The 20612-nt window shown below is 48.0% G+C and overlaps 1 protein-coding gene across 8 annotated transcripts in view; it reads right to left on the minus strand.

The window, feature by feature from the left end:
* Window positions 1–20612, minus strand: part of MSI2 (musashi RNA binding protein 2) — a 390499-nt gene that overhangs the window by 295074 nt on the left and 74813 nt on the right. The window contains exon 1 of one of the 8 annotated variants that reach the window (XM_053212761.1): window positions 1747–4191. The exons of the other annotated variants lie outside the window; for them this stretch is intronic. The gene's annotated coding sequence lies outside the window, so the exon portion shown is untranslated. Of the gene's footprint in view, window positions 1–1746; window positions 4192–20612 lie in introns of those variants that run through there. 8 annotated transcript variants of the gene reach the window in all.

A 20612-nucleotide genomic window follows, 5' to 3' on the forward strand; every position in this document is an offset into this window, starting at 1 on the left:
GGTACCATGGAAGACTCACAACAGTGGCAGCATGGGTACCAACAGCCCCATCCTGCAGATGAGGAAACTGAAGCTTCAGGTGGTTAAATGACTTGCCCAAGGCCACACAGACGGTTAGTGGTGCAGTTGGCATTCAAATTCAGTGATGCACAACAGTGATAGTGATAATAATGGAATTCAAATTCAGCGATGCAAAATAAAAGATAGTAATAATAATAATGATAATAATGATAATAATAATAATAATAATAATAATGCAACCAGTATTAACCAGGCAGTGCAGCTAAAGGAAGAGGCAGACACAACCCTGCCCTCAAGGCACTTACAGTCAGGCCTGACTCTATACAGAGTTCTGTCTGAACGCAGACCCCTGGTTCTTTACTAAGTGATGCTCCTTCCCCACCTGTTTAAGAAGCTCTGCTCAGAACCGAACCTAAGGATTCTGCAGCAGAAACACCTTCATCTGTCAGGGCAGACCACTTCTAAATTCTAAAAGTGATCCTCACCATTACATTCTTATTCCAACGCTCCAAAAAAAAAAAAAAAAAAAACAAAAACAAAAACAAAAATCAGAAAAACAAACACCCACATACAGAGAATAGCTCTAAATTTCCAAGAAAAGGCAGACTGTAGCTGATGAGGTTCCAACTATAGACTTGAGTCATTAAACATGTTACCTGGCAAACGCTTAACCTTAAACATCACTGCAGTCTGCAGAAAAGCCAACTTCAGCCCATGACTGGAACCAGCCTAGCGAAAAATGCCCAAAGGAGTCATTCTGGTTTTACAGGTACAAAATGCTGTCCAGAAAAAAAAAAAAAAAAAAGGTGGGGGAGAGGGACAGAGAGAGGAAAAACCCACAAAGGCTTTCTCTCTTTCTCCCTTTGCCCTCAACTCGATTTCTTACTGATGCTTTACTTCAGGTGCAAACAGTTGCCAATGTCTGTAACTGGGAGCCTTGTGACTGCCTCTGAAGCCAAACCCGCCAAGTTGTGGTCCCCGGAACAGCAGCCCCCACGAGCTGCCTCCTGTGGGGTAGGCAGAAATGCCATTCAAGGGAGTGACAAGAAAGCACCCGTGTGACCGGCTGAGCCCGGATAGGAGATGGGCACAGGCAGGAATCCTGGCTGAGTTATCGCGCCAGCCAGGGTGAAAGGTAAAGGCAAAGCACAGACTTGGTCAAGAGAAAGAGCAAAGTGCCTTTGGCTCTTCTAAATAAATAAATAAATAAATAAATAAATAAATAAATAAATAAGCGTTAATTTATTAATCCGGACAGCAAGCCTTTCTGCATGAGCATTTTCTCTCCATATTTACTGATCACATCTTTGCGAATGAGAGCACAGCCCTCTTACTGGAGCACGGAAGACACGCACAGGAGCCCCTCAACTGAAAAATCCAGTCCAGCAGGTCGTGATTTCACCTCTGAGTGAACAGGAGGCACAGCCACAAAGGGCTGGAAAGGGAGCTGGTGGCGCGGCTCCCGCTGGCGTCATCGTTAATAAGTAAGCGGCAGCGGCCTGTGCAAAGCTCTCCTCGCCCTGGCAAGCACACTGGCGGGGCCGAGCGAACGCAACCCACTGGTGCCAAGGCAGCACGGGATGCGGGGCTGAGCGGAGAGCACCGAGGCCCTGCTGAGCTGCCCAAGTGACACCGGCTCACTGGGCCCAGCTCCGCAGCCCCACATCCTTAACTGGCCCCTGCCGCGCCACCCACCTCCCACGGCTTTTCCCACCAGGCACAGACCCCGACTCTGGTGGCTTTGGAGGGTCCCGGCGCTCAAAGCCGTCTAGAAGCTGTCACTCGGGAGACCAGAAGTTCAGAACCCTAAAGAGGCCGTAGCAGTGCCCGGTCTGTGGTTCTTGGCCGCCGTAGGAGGCCACTCCTCTGTAAGGGGGCCCGAGGGGGTAGGAGGCCACTCCTCTGTAAGGGGGCCGAGGGGGCCCTTTGTGGCAATGAATGAGGCTGTCCTCAAGGAGAAACAGGGCCAGGCCTGCTTTGTTTTCTCAGGAAGGACTGAATCACTAGGGAGAGAGCAAGGGCCGTGCACGCTAGCGGGGGAACAAATCAGCCTGCAGAACTGGGGCAGGGTCCGCTGAATGGGGCGGGCAGCTGGCTGGGGAGGTGCACCCTTGGCGCGCATCTCACCCGCTCCAAAATAACCACACCAATTTGCACACGAATAAGCAAACACAAAACCCCAAAGCGAAGACATTCAAAACCGAAAGCAGCTGCTAATCACCTGTTTAATTTTTTTTTTCCTAAATTAGCTGCAACTAAGAATTTTCAAACTCTCAAGTACAATACACAGCTTAACATTTTCATACACCTGTAAAACCACTAAGTTAAATCCCATTACAAAAGACTCCAACTTAGAAAGGAGCAGTTCAAATACAGTTCTTATCAACTACAAACAATGGAAAATGATTTAGGCAGAGAACATCAGTCACTGGAAATTAACATTTGAAAAAATTTTTTTACATAAAAACCATCTGTGTATTGAGAGGGTGCACTCTGCTAAACCACAGGCCTAATTAAGGAACTAGGAATCAAGGCATTACATAGTAATGCATTAAGTTTTGTGTGTTTTCTTTTTTTTCTTTCTTTTCTTTTCTTTTTTTCTTTTTTTCTTTTTGAGTCCTGCTGAAATCTTATCAATACGGAACGTGTTGTCCTTTCTTCTCCGTAAATCTAAAATGATGTCTGTGTCAAATTGCTAAGTGTGCTTCAGGCTGACAGACAAAACACAACTTGTCTTAATCTGGGTGGTTCTCCCTTGCCAGCATCCCCACCCAAGGATATCTGTTAAAAAAAAGTCCAGCCAGGGCAGAAACGTACCAAGGAGATAAAAATGAAGAGGCATGCCCCCTGGGAGAGAAGTTACACAAAGGGAGGAGAGCCGGTGTGGATGGGTAACAAGGTCCAGAATGAAAATGTTACATCTTTCCCCCAGCCATGTTCTCTCCTAAGCAAAGGATTAAAAAAAAAAAAAAAAAAAAAAAAGACCAATTAACAGTTATCATCCAAATGGCACTTTACATCTTACGAAGCACTTGGTGGATATCTTAGTTGATGTACAAGGCAACTCGGTGACCTGAAGATAAGGAAACAAAGTCTCAGAAAGGTTAAATGCCCTATCCGGGGTCACGGAGCTAGTTAGGAAGAGACAGACCAGAGCCTGGAACCCAGCCAGGCCACTTCTCAAAATAGCACTGCCAGAATAAGGGAGGGGTTTGGGCCCAGCCCACAGAGCAAGAAAATCATGCGGTCTGAGCAACGGTGACCGAGAAGCAGCACGTGATGGTACCTCTCCGTGAGTCTGTGCCTGGAGGGTAACGACACGGAGCTCATTTGAGCTCTGGCATGATCCCCAACACAGAGGCCCCAGGGAGAGAAAGGTAAGGGGGACCAAAGGCGGGCAGACCGCTGTGTCACCGACATACGATGTTTTGTCTGCTCGGCACGCCTACCTTTGGGGAAGCAGCCCTCCCTCACCCCATGCAGTTCTCATGGGACTGTTGATCAGAGACGGCGCAGGGGCTGGGTCTGTGACCCAAGCAAGGGCCAAGAGGGAACTTCCCTGAAAGTGATACGCAGATGCTAAAAGAAAGCAGTAATATTTCCACTGGAGCTGCCAAGCTAATACGTGAACCCAGGATTCCGGTGGCCATCTTATCCAACTCATGGAAAACATTTATCTACAAAAGGAGTGAATGAGGCCAACCCACAGAGGGAAGGAAGGAACAGGGATTGATGAGGGTCAGAGAGAGCCACGATGACATCATCTGAGTCCTTTGGAACCGATAAAGGCAAGAAAACTCCTGGATGCTACGGTTACATGGGCCAACATATCCCTTTTCTCCTTGGGATCACTGGAGTGGGGTCATTTGTAACCTGAAGGATGCAGACTTAGGAAACATCGTAAGACACAGTTAAATATACACTGACTACACATACCACGTTTTTCAGACTATCTCCACTTTCAATGCTCAGTTTTGTGGCCCCATAAAACCACTTCCATTCTTGCCTTCTGGAATCTTCTGTCAGCCTAGCAGCTGGAGCACTGCTCTTCAACAGTTAATCCTATTACATCATTCTCTGGCTCAGATCCCTCCCACGACGTCCCTTCACAATCTCCTTTTTATGGGCTTCAAGGTTCCTCTTATCTGGCTGGCCCCTGCCTTCCTCTCCAAACTCCCCTCCTATCTTCCCCACCCAAAGCCCACCCCTCTGACCTCCTTGCCGGTGCCCACCCACAGGCTTCTCCTGCCTCAAGGCTCCCACACTGGCTGCTGCCTCATCCGGAGCTTTGGTGGCTCCTTCCCTCCCTTAACTCAGGTCTCAACCACCTCCTAGAGAGGTCCCTGAAACACCTTTCTGGCATTACTTACATCCTCTTCTTCCACTTCTTCAACGACCTCTACCTAGAATCATAGTTTATACTTATTTATTGGCTTATCGTCTCTCCAACTGGAATGAATGTCAGCTCCTCAGGGCAGTGACTTGAATCATCTTATTCACATCTGTATCCCCAGTGCCTACCCTCTCTGATGCTACTTACTGAACAAATAAACAAAATTCCAGTATAATGGCATCCACACGTCCATCATGGAATGGAATCCTGGGCCATTCCAGATCCCGAGTCTTTCTGTCCCAAAACAAAGATCGCCAGAGTTTATGCTACTGACCGGGGGTTGACAAACTGCAGCCTGTGAGCCCAGCCGTCTATTTTTATACAATCTGTAAACTAAGAATGGTTTTTACAGATGAACACTGTGATTGATTGGATACTAGAAAAAAACCACTTCGAACTCCAATTCAGCAAAATGTTATCCAGCCCCCCCAAAATAATAACATCCACTCTTCCCGTTACTGAAATAGTATTACAAAATATTGCACTCAATGTTATTACGTTTTGTCTTTCATCAGTAAAAAAATTTGTATAAATTTGTTTTCTCTCTTGTTATATAAGTACTTACATAATAGCCTCAATATTGCCTCTTGATCCACAAAGCCTAAAATATTTACTATCTGGCCCCTTTACCAAAAAAAAAAAAAAAAAAAAAAAAAAAGTTTGCCAACCCCTGCTATAATCTTACTATTTATCAAGGGAAGAAAGGAGATTTAATAGGTCAGTCCAACCCCTGGCACTGTCCAGAAGGACTAAGAAAACAAGACCGAGTCATAAATTGTCCTTAATGTCTTGGGACCCAGAAAAAAAAATCATCAGATTAAGTCCTCTACTGAAAGCACTTAAATTTAAAGACCGTCAGTAGGAAACAGATACTCTGGTTCAGCAAAGGCCCCTATAGGAGAAAGGACCACATCCCATGCCCCACCCTCCATCTCCACTCACCTCCTAAATCAATAAGGAAAGAGCCATCTTTCACCCTAGAATCTCTGAGAGGCTCCTCTATGAGTTCCTAACTGAACTACACAGCGGTGCGTGGGTTTGCCATTGGCCCGACGGTCCTTAGGATAACCCCAAGAAAACCCCGCACTTCAGAACCCCATCAAATCAACCAACACAACTCCATCCAATGTGGAAGGCACAGGGTTCCTGCTCCACCCCACAGCTGGTCCAAGGATGATTCAAACAGGAGCAGCAGTCAAAGGCTAAACCCACTCCTGTCTTAGCCAACAAAAGTCTACTAATGGTTTGGGAAACACGGGAGCCCGACTCTACTTGAGTTGCCAGAATACGAAAGGAAAGAAACAAGTCCTTCCCTGGAAGGGAACACACTGACAGGAGCTGTCTGGGGAAAGATGGGCCAGCGGGCTGTTGATATTCAAATCATCATTAAATGACTCAAATTTCCAGAAATAAAAGGCGTCACAGTGGGAAATTCTCCATCTTGACTTTTCTTTCTGGCTTCCGCAGAATAAAGCTGCGGAGCAGAGAACCAATTAATTTTTTAAGCATTTCTTTAAAATTACAAGAATCACCCTCACCCAGTCCAGTCATTACTCATTTCCGGCTTTCCACAGCCCGATCCTTAACACCGCCCTGCAAAACTGCGATGTGCCCACGACCACATAGGAGGTACCGGAGGAGCCCTCTTGGCCAGAGCAAACTGCTAGCCTCAGGGGCCCCATCCAAATTAAATCCACGTGGCAAGAGACCCAGAGGCTTAAACACACGAAAACAGCTCCTTCAAGACCTAAAACCTAGCCCGGGTACAGCCCTAGCAAGGTAACAGTGACTCAGGAATGAGCTGACACTTATTCCACTTGACCTTGCCCTTTTCCTCTTGTCCAGGGTCCCCTCAATACTTCTTCCTAAAATTACACACCCAGGGGCGCCTGGCTGGCTGGGTCGGTGAAGCGTCCGACTTCAGCTCAGGTCACGATCCCACAGTTCACAAATTCGAGCCCCACGTCAGGCTCTTGGGCTGACGGCTCAGAGCCCGGAGCCTGCTTCTGATTCTGTGTCTCCCTCTCTCTCTGCCCCTCCCCCATGCATGCTCTCTCTCTCTCAAAAATAAATAAAAACATTAAAACTACATAATTTTACGCGTAACTTTTTTTTCATAAAATTACATAGAAAACATGAGGAGCAAATTTAGAGTCCTCTGAATTCTAGAAATCCAAAGGATAAATCAGAGGGGCAGCCACAGATTTCTTCAGTTTGGAAAAATACCAAAGTGGCCCTAGGTCCCAAGACTCACTCACACGCTGATGAACCTCAGGGGACAGTCTGTTTCATCAAGAAACCGGCCAGGTTTGTGACTTAACGTCCAGATTCACTCGTCTGACAAATACGTGTTGAGGCGGTGCGGGGGACAAGACAGCACACAAAACACAAGAAATCCCTGCCTTCCTGGGACCACATCGAGCCTCCTGCACCACCTAGATTTGAAAGGGATGCAAAGACAGGCCAGCCCACATCACACCTTCCCCAGGTGTTTCTTCACACAGCAGAGCTTTTTCTTCATTTACTGTCTCACTCACTCACTCACTCACTCACTCCATCAACAAGTACGTGCTGAACACAAACCTGGGGTCGGGCATGAAGCCAGGTCAGCGGGGGCTCCAGGATTTACAGGCAGTGGGGACTTCTGAGCAGCATCGTCTTGAGTGGGAAGGGGGATTTGTCTGGAAGCTACACAAGCACTCGGGTGTCTGCTTCGATAGTGTCCTTAGCTGCGGTGGCCAGGTGGTGCTGAGGGAAACTGGGGAAGACAGCAAAGCCCCGGTCCCAGCAGTCCACGCAAACAGGCCCTGGCAATATGCAAATGAGGACCATGCCGACGCCCTTACTGAGATACCCCTACACAGAACAGAGGGGTGTGCTGGTTATCTGCGTCTGACCCTCCAGAACCATTATCTGCTCTCTTCGTCTCCGCTTAGTGCCTGGCAAGACTGATCTCTGCAGAATAGGTCTCTCCTGGGCTCCCTTGCCCTCTGGCTTCCAGTTGGGTTTGGTCAATAGCCGACACTGTCAGAAGATGGGAAGAGAGCAAAGAGGGGGATGGTCCCACCCCTGCCTGCTGGGCCGCCTTCCTCTTCCTCTTCCTCTGCCACGGCTCCTGTCGGGAGCCTCTTCCTAAAGCTTCATTCCAGTAACTGTGCCCTGCTCTCGCCCCTTGAGACTGAGGAGAAGTAACTGCTCAGCGCTGCTGACAGTCCCCAGTGCCTCATCATTCCTCACTGCACCTTGAACTCTGTCTACACCTCTGTAAGTAGTCTTCTCATTCCATCTTTTCAATTACCCCCTTCCATGAAGCATGTGTTTCCTACAGGGACCCTGACTAATCTGCTATAGTGGGTGAACAAAGAGTCTCAAGAATGTTGTGGGTATTTGGTAGAGAGGACTTCCAGGCACAGGAGGACAAAGGCAGAGAGGTTAAGAGAAGCTCGCAGACAAGGTGATGCTTCAACCAAATAAGCAACATGGAGGCAAGACCATTCCAGGCCAAAGAGCCCATCAACAAAGGCACAGAAACATCAAAGCCAACGGGAACCTCCAGCGGCTCCTCGTGGAAGGGGTGTGGGCAAGACAGGCGATGATGCTCGAGTGGAGGGGACCATAATGGCATGCCTTATTAGCAATGCTAAGGCATTTGGACTTCATCCTGAAGCAATGGGCAGTCTCCCATGCCAATCACATGGTGACTCCATCCAACACTCCATGTGTTTCCAGACACATCCTTCCTTGGACAAACTGAAAACTGGCATTCGTTTAGGACAAATAAACATAATCCCTAAAACGGCTATTTCAGAGCACTGCGTCTGGAACCTAAAGCCAAAAAAATACCAAAAAACAAAAAACAAAAAACTAATAAATGATCAGACCATGAAATATGGTTCACTGTAATATCGCTCTGTCAACACACACACACACACACACACACACACACACACACACACACACACACTTGGCGCTGTTAACAACAAGCTTCAGAGCATTAACAACCTCAGGTGAAAACACACCAGTCATTAACAACAGATTTTGAGATTACAACCTGAATAACTATCATTGGAACGCGTAAGTTACTTAATATAAAGTGGTTCCATATGGTTCATTTATAATTCACATGGCATCAGTCAGCAAGAATCCGTTCAGATGACATCTACTAGAGTCACTAGATGTGCTTTTATTCTTCCAGAAGGGCAGCAGAGAAGGGCATAGTCAAGAGATTTTCAGGTACTACTGGATTCTAGAATATTCTTGGACGTAGACATTATTTCTTGGCTTCCCACTCTTCTTTTGGATTTTGAGGTACATACATCTGAAATTGACTTTAATAGACTTCAAGTAGAATAATTTTTAAAGTCATCTGCTTGATAAGTTCACTGCAACCAGCATTTTCACTTTTCTGGTTGCTCCTGGGTTGCAAGCAGACAGGCTGGGACGTAAGCACACATGTGAACCAAACTGACTACTGTAGTAAAACTAGTCTGTTGAAGCATCGGTGCCCCTGTTGTTGGTTACCTGATACTTAGACACAAACATACACAGTTCACGTTTCCATAGCAAGTTATTCACACACTTCGTTTTTCCTCTCCCGCCTTCTTTCTTCTTTCCCCAGGATATATGATGGACTCGAAAGCTGACAGCTCTCCCGTATTTCTTTAATCACTGTCAGGATTGCTCATAAATGTTAATTAAGAAGAAGATTTAAATGTTACTCCCCAACTGTGCCAAATGGAGAACCTCTGAGTTTCTTATGTTCTTCCCATGAGCTTTCTTCTCCAGGTCGGCTCCTTTACCCCCTCCAGTGGCGCGCACACACGCGCATGCCAGCCAAGCACACACACGCACACGCACACGCACGCATGCACACGCACACCCTGACTCAGCTGCATACAAGCCAGGCAGCAGTGGTCATCACAGAAGAGAGGATGGCAGAGGAGGAGATGACAGCAGTTGGGGGTGGTTCAGAGACAACCGCCTGGCCCCCTCAGCTGAGACCTCTCAACCCGGGACAGGGGAAAGCGTGACCAGCCAGGAACCTGGATGGAGGGCCAGCCCGTGACTTCTCTTCAGAAACATCAAGAAGGCTTCTCTGTACTTCCAGTATCTCCTTAGCCTGCTGGCCAAGACTCCAAGCCTTCAAACTAAAGACAAAGCCTCTCGGTCGGTAATTTGAGATAAAAGGCTTACCTGGGAGAGCTAACATGCAAGAGTGTGAACAGTATCAGACTCTTCCAAAATGATGTGTAGCAGAAAACTGAGACACCAGAATACCCTAGGAGGGGCTGTGGTTTGGGGAGAGGGGGACACCAACTTAGGCATGTTACCATTCCCCAACAGGTCACCTTCTCTGGGTACAAAAGTGAACTGAACACCGAACAGTGGCCTGGAGTCCAGTGCGGGCACTCAGGGGTCTGTCACTGCCTGCCCATCTCCCCATACCCCCGTCCCAGCCCCCTCGCCCAACAGTCCTCACCCTAGGCAGCACAGCCGTGTCCCAGCCACTGTTGAGATGTACTCCAAGTCACCCGTGCTGCAACTCCCGAAACACACTTAGCATTGAAGAAATCAGAGTCTGGATTCTTCCTAGAGCGTCATCTGCTTCGACTGCAATGTGAGTGTCCGTGAATAGGACAGAAAGGGCCAGACGTGCAGCATGCATAGGGAACTGTGCCCACATCCTGCAAATGACCCGTGAGCTCCAGGAAGGCAGAAACCAAGCACATTTGCTTCACTCAGCGCTGACTCCTCACAGCTAGTCCGGGGCCTGGCAGAGGGCACAGGCATTGAGTGTGGCCTCAGTGAAAGAAGGAAGGAAGGAACAGTCAGACATGTGTCACCCCACAGTCCTAAAAAAGACTGAAGGATCACTGAGACAATGTGAGGAGGAACTGGTAACATCCATTCCAGCAAGTTCCATCAGAGCAGGTGATGTGGGAACCCTAGACACAAACCTATTCTGTTGAGAGAGACCCCAAGACGAAATTCCACTTCTCTGCTTCCCAGGGGGTACAGGGTGCTCTGGGTATAAACCCTGGGAGGTGACTTCACTGGACATCCCATTCACACATGTAGAGACAGAACAAACCCCCAAAAAGACCAATGGGGTAGAGCATGTGAGATGTTAGGTGGACAGATGGGGACAGCGGACTATGCATCTACATTACAAGAACACCCACACAGACGGGCTTGTGCACACGGGGCAGCCCTGGAAAGCAAGGAGACCCACGGAGAAGACAGTGGCAAACACTCCCTCTTTCTTCCCTTAGTGTTTGAAAAGTGCTGTTACCATGTTGCATCCATTATGAAAACGTAAGAACGGCTGAGATCATTTTTCAAGAGCTATTCTGGAATAAAAGTCTCATGCTTCAAATCTGGAGTCTGGATAACCGGGGACACCGTGGAGTGCTCCATTAATTACCGCTTCCTTTCTAGAACGCAAGTCCAGGACGCATCACGTCACTACTATCTACGGCACCATGAGAACGAGTAGGAAGGGCCAGGGATGTTGTTATTCATTTCCAGGAACCACAGTGAACAGGAATATTGACTATTGGCTGCTTCACTGAGAAATCTGCTACTGTAAATGCTGGCAAATTCCCTGGTGGAGCTCCATGACAAAAACAGGGGCAGAACTGGTAAGTATTTGACACGGCTCCCATGTGACCCTCAGAATCTCTGTAAGGCCCTACCGTAAAGATAACCAGAGGAAATTTACAATGCACACACACACAAACATACATATATTCTGCACCCCCCCTGTGTAGTCTGTTCAAATTTTACTATAAATGCGATGCTTTGTAAAGTGTTTAGTTAGTGGTTTGAACAACAACAAAGAAAGAAGGAAGACTTTGTTTTACTGTCACACTTTCTTGCACATATTAGATCAGTGGGTCAGATCAATGAACTCAGTGGGTCTGCATGTTCATTAAGAAAAAATTACGCCAGAAAAATGTTTATTATTATCTGCGTGTTTTCAAGTCTTGCTAAGAATGAACATTAGAAGGGTTACTTTACATGTGTAAGTTTTTAAACTTCAAAAGGTTGTTTGTTTTGAGAGAGAGAAAGAGAGAGAGAAAGCCAGCTCCCGCAAGCGGGAGAAGGGGAAGCAGAGAGGGAGACAGAGAATCCCAAGCAGGCTCCACATTCAGTGTGGAGCCTGATTTGGGGCTCGATCCCATGAACCGTGAGATCACGACCTGAGCTGAAATCAAGAATCAGATGTTTAGCCGACTGAGCCACGAGGCACCCCAAAAGGTTGTGATTTTTTATGCAGGTCTCAGAAAATACAAGACGACGGTGCTTTTTCATTTGCGGTAGTGACATCAAATTTTCTTATAAAGTGTCCTATGGCCAAAAGTGAATCAATATAAAGAAAAATATTAAGGGGGCGCCTGGGTGGCTCAGTCGGTTAAGCGTCCGACTTCAGCTCAGGTCATGATCTCGCGGTTTGTGAGTTCGAGCCCCGCGTCAGGCTCTGTGCTGACAGCTCAGAGCCTCGAGCCTGCTTCAGATTCTGTGTCTCCCCCTCTCTCTCTACCTTCCCCTGCTCACACTCTGTGTGTCTCAGTCTCTCAATAATAAATAAACGTTAAAACTTAAAAAAAAAAAAAAGAAAAATATTAAGTAAGTAATAATACATGTAGCATGAGAATATGGTAAAAATCATGAAGGTGATAACTAAAATTTGGGGGACACGTACCTAACGTTTTTCATTCTCATCTTTGACCTTCCTCTTTCTCCTCCATCCACCACCACCTTTCTATCTCGAAAAATAAGATGCGACTGTCACGGCCAAAGGGAACCTGGGAACCGGGTCTACTGAACGTCATGTGATGTCACAGATCAGATCTTGGAACAGAAAAAGGGCAATAAAGAAAAACTGAGGAAACGGAATAGAGTATGGACTTTCATTGAATTCTTGAAACCAATTAGATGCCTTTAAGAATATATGCTTTGCTACCTTTTCTACGAGAAAAAGGGGGAAATAAAACATACTAATATCTGTTTATCTTTACAAAATAAAGCCAAGAAGGACAAAGTAATCCCTGGCTACCTCTCAGGGGTAGGGAGACGGGGCAGTACAGATAAGATATGGGAGTAGCAGGTCTCTAAGTGACCTTCTAAATACGTATGAATGTCCCATATAATAAACAAAAGTCAATTAAACAAGGATGGGAAAGGAAAAAAAAATCATCAAAAAAACAAAAAAAAAAGCATTACCATGATGAAAGGCAGGTGGCTGGGTGGGACAGCTACACCTCGGTGTCCTAGGAACACCGTATCTGACTACACACCCTCAGCTTTTAGCCGGGGTGGGTGGGGGACAGAGATAGGAGTGAACGGTTAACAAATCCTGAACTCTTTCTAATAGAAACCTGTCTTCCAGTAAGGAGTAGAATGGGCAAGTAATTCTGGTACTATTGGGAGATGTATTTCAGGACGGAGCTACGTAGTTAACCGTGTGCTGATGCTGAGCGCCTGCATTCTCGTCTGTAGGAGAAGGACACACAAAGACGGAGTGGGGAGGCCAGGTAAGAAACCTATTCCAGGGGGAATGGAAATGGAGGTATGGCATGAAGTCCAGGTTTCTCAAACAGCCATGCGTATGGTGCAGGTAACACATGCATATGTACACGCGGGCGTGTCAGTTATGTTCACACTCCTCTGTCTCCGAGCTCTCTCCACTGACATGACCTAGAAGCACAGACATCCAGTAACAACGAGCAAAGACATCCAGGAGCCGTAAGCATACCTTGTACTCAAACCGTGCTCTCTAAATCCCCGGTAAAAGAAACCGTATCTTTGCAGAAATGACTAACTCCAGGGCTGGGGCACGGTGGACACAAGATAAGCCTGAATGTCTTGTTATGCCAGAAAGTCATGTTCAAAAAAAAACGTTGGTGGGATGTGTTCTCGGGGAGCAGAATGAACGGCCCTCCCACTGGCGAAATCTGAGATAATTTTAGCACCAAAATAATGAAGTACGGTAATGAATTATAAGCTATTGAAAGAAGCCCCTACCTACACACGTAGATCAACAGATGAACGGAAGAGAAGGGAGGCCTCTTACTCACAGCAGAATGCCAAGTGCCAACTGGTAAACATGGATGGGGGGTAGGAGTTGAACGATCATTTGGCAACCATGGTAGTAAAGACCAGATCAGATCAGGCAAACGTCATCAGTGAATGCTATTAAGCGGAAATTTTGATGGGTCTACCCACAGACTACATGTCAAGGAAAACACAATGACTAAATCGGGGAGAAAAACGAACAGCTACACCAAGTGATCAAAATTAACATCATTAAAAGACGGGAAGACGGACATCCAGCGCCCCCAGATGTGATCCCCTGAGGACATAAAAACATTTATGTAGCATCCTGGCCAGGAAAGCATGACTTGAATCTAATCATGAAGAAATATTAGACAAGAATGTTCTCCTGGACAAAATGGGATTACAGTTGACCCTTCAACAACGTGGGAGTTAGGAGCGCGGCACCCATGTGAAGTCAAAAATCCACATATAACTTTCCACAAAACTTAACTACTAATGGCCTACTGTTGACCGGAAGCCTTCCTTATGACATAAACAGTAGATTAACACATCTTTTGTATGTTATATGTATTATAGGCTGTATTCTTCACAATAAAGCAAGCTAGAGAAAAGAAAATTGTAAACAAAACTACAGGGAAGAGACTATATATTCACACAGGAGTGTATTTATAGAAAAAAACTAACATACAAGTGGGACCATGCAGCTCAAACCCGTGCTGTTTCAAGGGCCAACTGTATAGTCTTTATAAATGTCCTAAAAGACAAAGAAAGCCTGTGGAAATGTTTCAGATTAGAGCGGACCAAAGAGGCATGTAGCAACTAAGTGTAATACCTGATTCTGCGTAATATCCTGTGCTTGAGGGAGAAAGAATTCTGTGTAAGCAACAGATTGGGTCCACTGACAAAACTGGAGTGAAGACAGTAGGTAGATCACACAAAAAGCCCTGTGTCCGTGTTGAATTTCCTGAAGTCCGTAACCGGACTGGAGTCGTGTAAGGGAAGCTCCCCATTCTTAGCATAACTGATGCATTTAGGAGTGAAGGGTCATAGGGTACACATTTATTTCCAAAGGATTCAGGGAGGAGGAAACGTCTATATAGAGACAGGAGAGCACCTAACAGAGCATGGGGGGAGGAGGGGTACAGGCAGACAGCTGACAAAAGGTTGAGTGGAGGATATGTAAGTATTCTTCCTACTTACTTTGAAATTCTTTTCTTTAAATTTTAAGTTATTTCCTAATAAAAAGGAGGGGGAGGGGAGAGGAGGGAAAAGGGAGTAAGGAGGAGAAAGGAAGGGAGAGGGGGAGGAGGAAGGAGGGAAAGGGAGGCAGGAGGGGGAAGGGAGAAGGAGGGAAAAAGGCAAGGAGAGGATCCAGGGACTAAACCCAGGACTAGGACTAGCTAGGAGCTTAGCACCCCATGGTTCACTCCCCGCCATCCAAGATGCATTTCCTCATCTATAAAGTGGAACAAGACGGTTTAACCCCTACCTCGCAGGTTTTGCAGAGATAAAATAATAAGCACACAAAGACACAAGAATTTATTTTAATCATATTTTCTGAGGGAGAGCGTTAAGACCTGTATCTTTCTTATTTGGCATCACAGTTTGCAAGATTCAATACTGAACTCTTGGCAAATGTGGGTGACTTCAAAAAAGGAATCAAGGTCACAGAACTCTTTCATTATTAAATAAATATTTGCCCAAACACAATCCCCAGAGAATTCAATGGAGCCTACGTTCATTTCGAGATGCGTGTGCGTGCATGGGCGCGTCTGGGCGTGATACGTGCAGCATAGGCAACGCGCCCAAATTAAAAACAGTTGTTGTTTAGAGTGACGTCATTATAGGTCATTCTCCCCTTCTATTCTCCAAAGTGTTTACAGTGTTATGTATTTCCCTTTTTTAATTTTTAGAGAGATTTTTGTGCTCACTCAAACATGACTGAACGTCTTCTAAAATGCACCCCGTTTTCACCTAACCATACACCACCGACGCTGGTAAATTTGGGGGTGGGGGAGAGAACACCACTGTGCAATCTCCGCGTAGGAACGAAACAGGGGCAATCTGGAGGTTTTCCCCTGACACGCTGCCGATTTCCTAATCCAGGGTTAGATCTTCTGCCTCTGACCAAGAGAAGAAGTCATCTTCCAACTTCACAACCTCACTCAAATACTGCAAATCAGCGACTGGACATTTCTTCACGAGAAGCCAAACAAGGAGGTCTCCACTGAACCCTGCCCCCCAGAGCCCCACGGATGGTACCCAGAGGACAGAGGCCCAACCCAGAGGGCTGGAGAAAGATCAAAATCTCAGCGGGGGCATTCCCTTCAGAAGGTAAACTGAGTTTCAACAGCACCTCTTTCCTCCAGCTGATGCCAGCGGGGATAGGATGTCCGCGTCGCGAAGAGGTGTTTTGCCAACATCCCTCAGATCCACATCAAATATAATTTTCAAACCAATTAGCTGGAAAAGCATCACAACCAAAGCAGTATCTCCCACATCCTCATTATGGGGACATCCTATTCAATTCCTAATGAGAGGAAAGACAAAGGCAGTAGATGTGATAGGGTCTACTTCAAAAATTCTTTTTCTTTTAGAAAACAGATCCTCTTTTGTTCTGGTTAAACACCAATTACTCTGCTCTCTCTAACATGCAAATCAGCCGAAAATAGGGCAATATGTAGCTCACTCGGGGTTCCACCGGGCAAGTTTGAATGAAGAAAGGGAAAGGGGACAGAGAGGGAGAGGGTAGGAAGAGAGGGGAGAGGAAGGAAAGAAAGGGGAAGAAGAGAGAGAAAAGATGAGCGACGGAGGCCGATCCCTGGGGGTCTTCAATTCCAAGTACTTTGTGCTCAGATAAAGCTCTTTTCAAAAGGCTTTTTTGTGTTTTCTGTGGCAGTGCCCACAAGTGGTGATTCTGCCATTACCCAAGAAAAGCAGCAGCACGTTAAGGTCTATAATAATATAAGCAAGAAAAGCAAAAGTGGCCAGCAAAGCAACTTACCCACAGCCCCCACTCACTACAGACACTCTCCCATGTAACAGGGGAAGAGAACAGAGGATAGGACAGACGGCATCCTGGTCTTAGACGGTGCAGGTTTCCCGACAGGTGCGTGTTCAAGGACCGTGCCAGGAGCTCCACCTTGACTCCACCTTCCACCCAGGCCCCAGGTGGTGCTTTGTTTCGTCTGATTCCCTTCATTCTAGTTACACTGAACTGATTTCAGTCTTCTAAAAACAGTATTACTTTTTAAAAAATGTTTGTAATGTTGGGGCACCTGAGTGGCTCAGTTGGTTAAGCGTCCAACTTCAGCTCAGGTCATGATCTCACGGTTTGTGAGTTCAAGCCCCGCATTGGGCTCTGTGCTGACAGCTCAGAGCCTGAAGCCTGCTTCGGATTCTGTGTCTCCCTCTCTCTGTTCCTTCCCTGCTCGCTCTCTCTCTCTCTCAAAAATAAATAAAGATTAAAAAAAAATTTTTTAAATGTCTGTAATGTTTATCATTTATTTTTGAGAGAGAAAGAGAGAGTGTAAGTGGGGGGGGTGGTTGGGGGTGGGCAGAGGGAGAGGGAGACAGAATCTGAAGCAGGTTCCAGGCTCCGAGCTGTCAGCGCAGAGCCCGATGTGGGGCTCGAACCCACGAACAGCAAGATCACGACCTGAGCTGAAGTCAGAAGCTTAACTGACTGAGCCACCCAGGCGCCACCAAAACATTACTACTTTTTATTTATTTATTTTTTAATGCAGGTATGTGGGAGGGTTTAATCCTAGTTGCCAACAGCTCTAGAGAAAGCCTAAGGCGACGCTTCTCAGACCTTCCTTTGCACAGTCACCTGGGGAGCTTGAGAAAGATGCAGATTCTAAGGCATCTGGGCTGGGGTTTGAGTTTCTGGGTTTCTAACAGGCTCCCAGGTCAGGCTGGGACCCCACTGGGCCAAGGGTCACCCTCCCAGTTTCTCCCCCTGGTTTAACTGTCCTTCCAGACTCTCCAACTTGACCTCTTTCCCTGGCCCACCCCAGCCCCGGTTCTGAGTGGGGAGCCCCTACCCATGTTTCCCGTAATATCTATGTTCTAGAAGAACAGCCTTCTCACGCCAGGCCTGGAACTTCCTGCTTCCCACCCACACCCCCTAGCAGCACCGAATCTTGCTTCAGTGGACCAGAGAACCGGATATTTTGAGAGCACTGCAAATCCAGGTTCAGAGGAAAAGCCCGACTCCTGCTGAGGCTCCCTCCTGGGGCCACGGCAGGGACAACTACAGAGGACAAGCAGCCGGAGATGGCAGTAGTTACCAGAGACCAGCCTCCTGCACCCATGACACTGTCCGGGACACTGGAACTCTCGACAGACAGGCGCACGCTGGGTCTCCGGGGCCCAACGCCAAGCCCGCTCGAGTCAGGACAAGCACCAATGTCCATGCCAGTTAAGTCCCCAGTGTCTACCTGCCAACGCTTCCTACTACACGTTCCTGCAGAGAGAAGTTTCTGGCCGGCCATCCCAGGCCCCAGAACCCCGCAGGCCAGTGCTCAGAAGGCTTCTATGGTGAAATGAGGGGCTGCAATGATGGGGGTCCCCCATGCTCTCCCCTTCTGGTCCTGCCCTCCTAACGACCAAAGCTGCCAAGCAGGACATGAATGTCCCTTTGTTTCCCATGCCTCGCCCCCCTGTCCCTGAGGAACAAAAGAAAGGAACTAACATTTGCTGGACTCCTCCTCTGTGCCAAGTACTGAGCCATGACATTTTATCTTATTTTATCCTCAAAAGAACCCCGCAGAACGTGGAGAACTGTGTCTCCATTCTGCAGATGGGAAACAGAGGCCCCCTCGGGAGTGTCGGTAAGTCACAGCACAGGGTTGGGACGACGGTGCAGTGGCTGGTCGCCAGGGTGGGGGATCCGGACAGCAGCCCACCTTCGGGCCGTATGAATCTGGGCCCCGTTAAGCCAAATAAAAGGGAAAAGGGCATAAGGAACAAAACCTTTCCCACAAGCTTGTTGTGAGGACTAAATCAGACAACATCAAGTTAAGGTGAGCCTGCCTATGGCAAATGGTCAAGAAATGTTCATTATCACACACACTCAACAGTGAGGAAGGGCTGGAACCCACACCGGGACCTAGGGGGCTGGACTCCAGCACTCTAGTTGTCCATCACGTGACTACTCAGTTTCCCGCAGGCCCACGACTTTTTTTTTTTACTTCTTTAAAAAAATAAAAATAAAAATAAAAAGTTTATTTGTGTATTTTGAGAGAGGGGGTGGGCAGGGAGAGGAGAGAGAGAATCCCAAGCAAGCTCCACGCTATCAGTGCGGAGCCCGATGCGGGGCTGGAACCCATGACCCATGAGAGTGTGACCTGAGCCGAAGTCAAGAGCTGGGTGCTTAACCAACTGAGCCACCCAGGCACCCCAGGCCCACAAGTCTACTTTAAAGTGGCAGACTCGGATCCTGTCTACGGAAGGGCTCTTGGAGGACCACCACACAGGGGCAGGGGTCCGTGGGGAACCACCTTCCAGAAGACCACGGTCCAAAACACACTGAGCACAGACGATGGGAAGGAAAAGGCTCCGGGAGTGACAGGTCCAAAGGTCCTCCCTGGCGACGGAGACCCCACTGGCGGAACAGAGAAGCAGCTCCAGCTAAACACAGGTCACATCCTCAGACACTTACATGAAGGATCTTTCCTGGGAGGGAAAAATGGACACGCTGGCCTCCAGGTTGCAAAGGAGAAAGACTGGGAAACCGCGCTCCAGCGCTCTCCGCCGCGGACCAGAATCCACGAGAGCAGAGCCAATGCAAAACGGCCACCAAACACCGAAGGAGGAGGGAGCCGAGCATACCAGCTCTAACGGATCTGCCGGCCCCTAGGCCAGTGAAGAAGTTAACGGCGCAGGTGGAGGCAGAAGCTGAAGGCTAGTCAGTGCAGATCAAACACGGGAAAATGGAAGTGGCCTTTACTTTTTCACATGCGCGTGGAAGATGAAGCGCTTGGCTTTGAAGACAATCCCGAATCAAGCCATGAGACAATGACCTAAATAGGCCGCCCCCCTGGAGGCTGCCCCAGAGCAAAGCCAGGGCTCCACAGAACCTCTGTGCCTGCCTCCCTCTCCCAGGAGCACCGCGTGATGGACAGTTCTAAGGAATAGAACCTATAATCTGCATTTGTGCCATTTGTCTCTTGGATACATAAAATACAGATATTTGCATCATTTAGTTTAACATGCGTGATTTTCTTCTGAAAGCCACAAAGAGAAGGAAAGTCTGATCCCCAGCGCCCCACCCCCCACCCCCTGCCATCCCCCCTCTTCTTTAGAAGACTCAGAACTTAAGCCTGGCACCCCTGACAAGCCAAATCGATCTGGAAAGAATCTTCACAGGCCAGTTGCATTAAAAGAACAGATAAAGGGCTTTCCTTGCAAAGGCGACAAGGAAGACAAAGGGAAGTGCATCTCCTTCCCCGACGGTCAGCCCTCCTAGAGGCTGGCCCTCGGCCTTCCTAGAGGCTGGCCCTCGTAGAGGCGATGGCAGGGAGGTCTGAGGGAGGGCAGGAAGTCGCCTCACGAACTGCTCATCCCCACATTATCTGCCTTTGTGGTGGAACTCAATTACGCTCCCTAAAACCGCAGCCTCGAACAAAAGGCCATAGCGGGGGTGGAAATGAGGAAGAGCCGTTTCCACACCACGAAGACGGAGAGGCCTACAGGCGGGGACGGCTTCCCTGGATCAGTGAATCGACAACAGCGGGCTCCTCATGGCAGAGGCCCCGCTCGGAGTGACGCAGTTACGCAGACCCTACCGGATAGGGTCCCCAGCCACGGGGACGCCACAAGTGTTCCAAGGACCTGCGAAGCCGCTTAGCCCTTACTCATGCTCCCACGGACACCTGAACACAAGTGTGGGCACAGAATGGCCACACGCCCCATATCGCGCCACCAATGAGCTCCAGAGGCGCCAACGTGGCCGTGCGGCCACATCATCTCTGACTTCCCACGGCTCCTGTTTGCCCAATGATAAGGGCTCCCGAGATTCCTTGGGGGCAGAATGTGGCATATACGTTCTTGCCACCCCTCACCCCTGCAGGGCAGGTTTATCATCCCCACTCGTCCGAGGAGCAAACCGAGTCCAGGGTGACTGCCCAGGATC

Source organism: Acinonyx jubatus, chromosome E1, assembly GCF_027475565.1.
Source record: "Acinonyx jubatus isolate Ajub_Pintada_27869175 chromosome E1, VMU_Ajub_asm_v1.0, whole genome shotgun sequence".
In the NCBI taxonomy this organism is placed as follows: Eukaryota; Metazoa; Chordata; class Mammalia; order Carnivora; family Felidae; genus Acinonyx; species Acinonyx jubatus.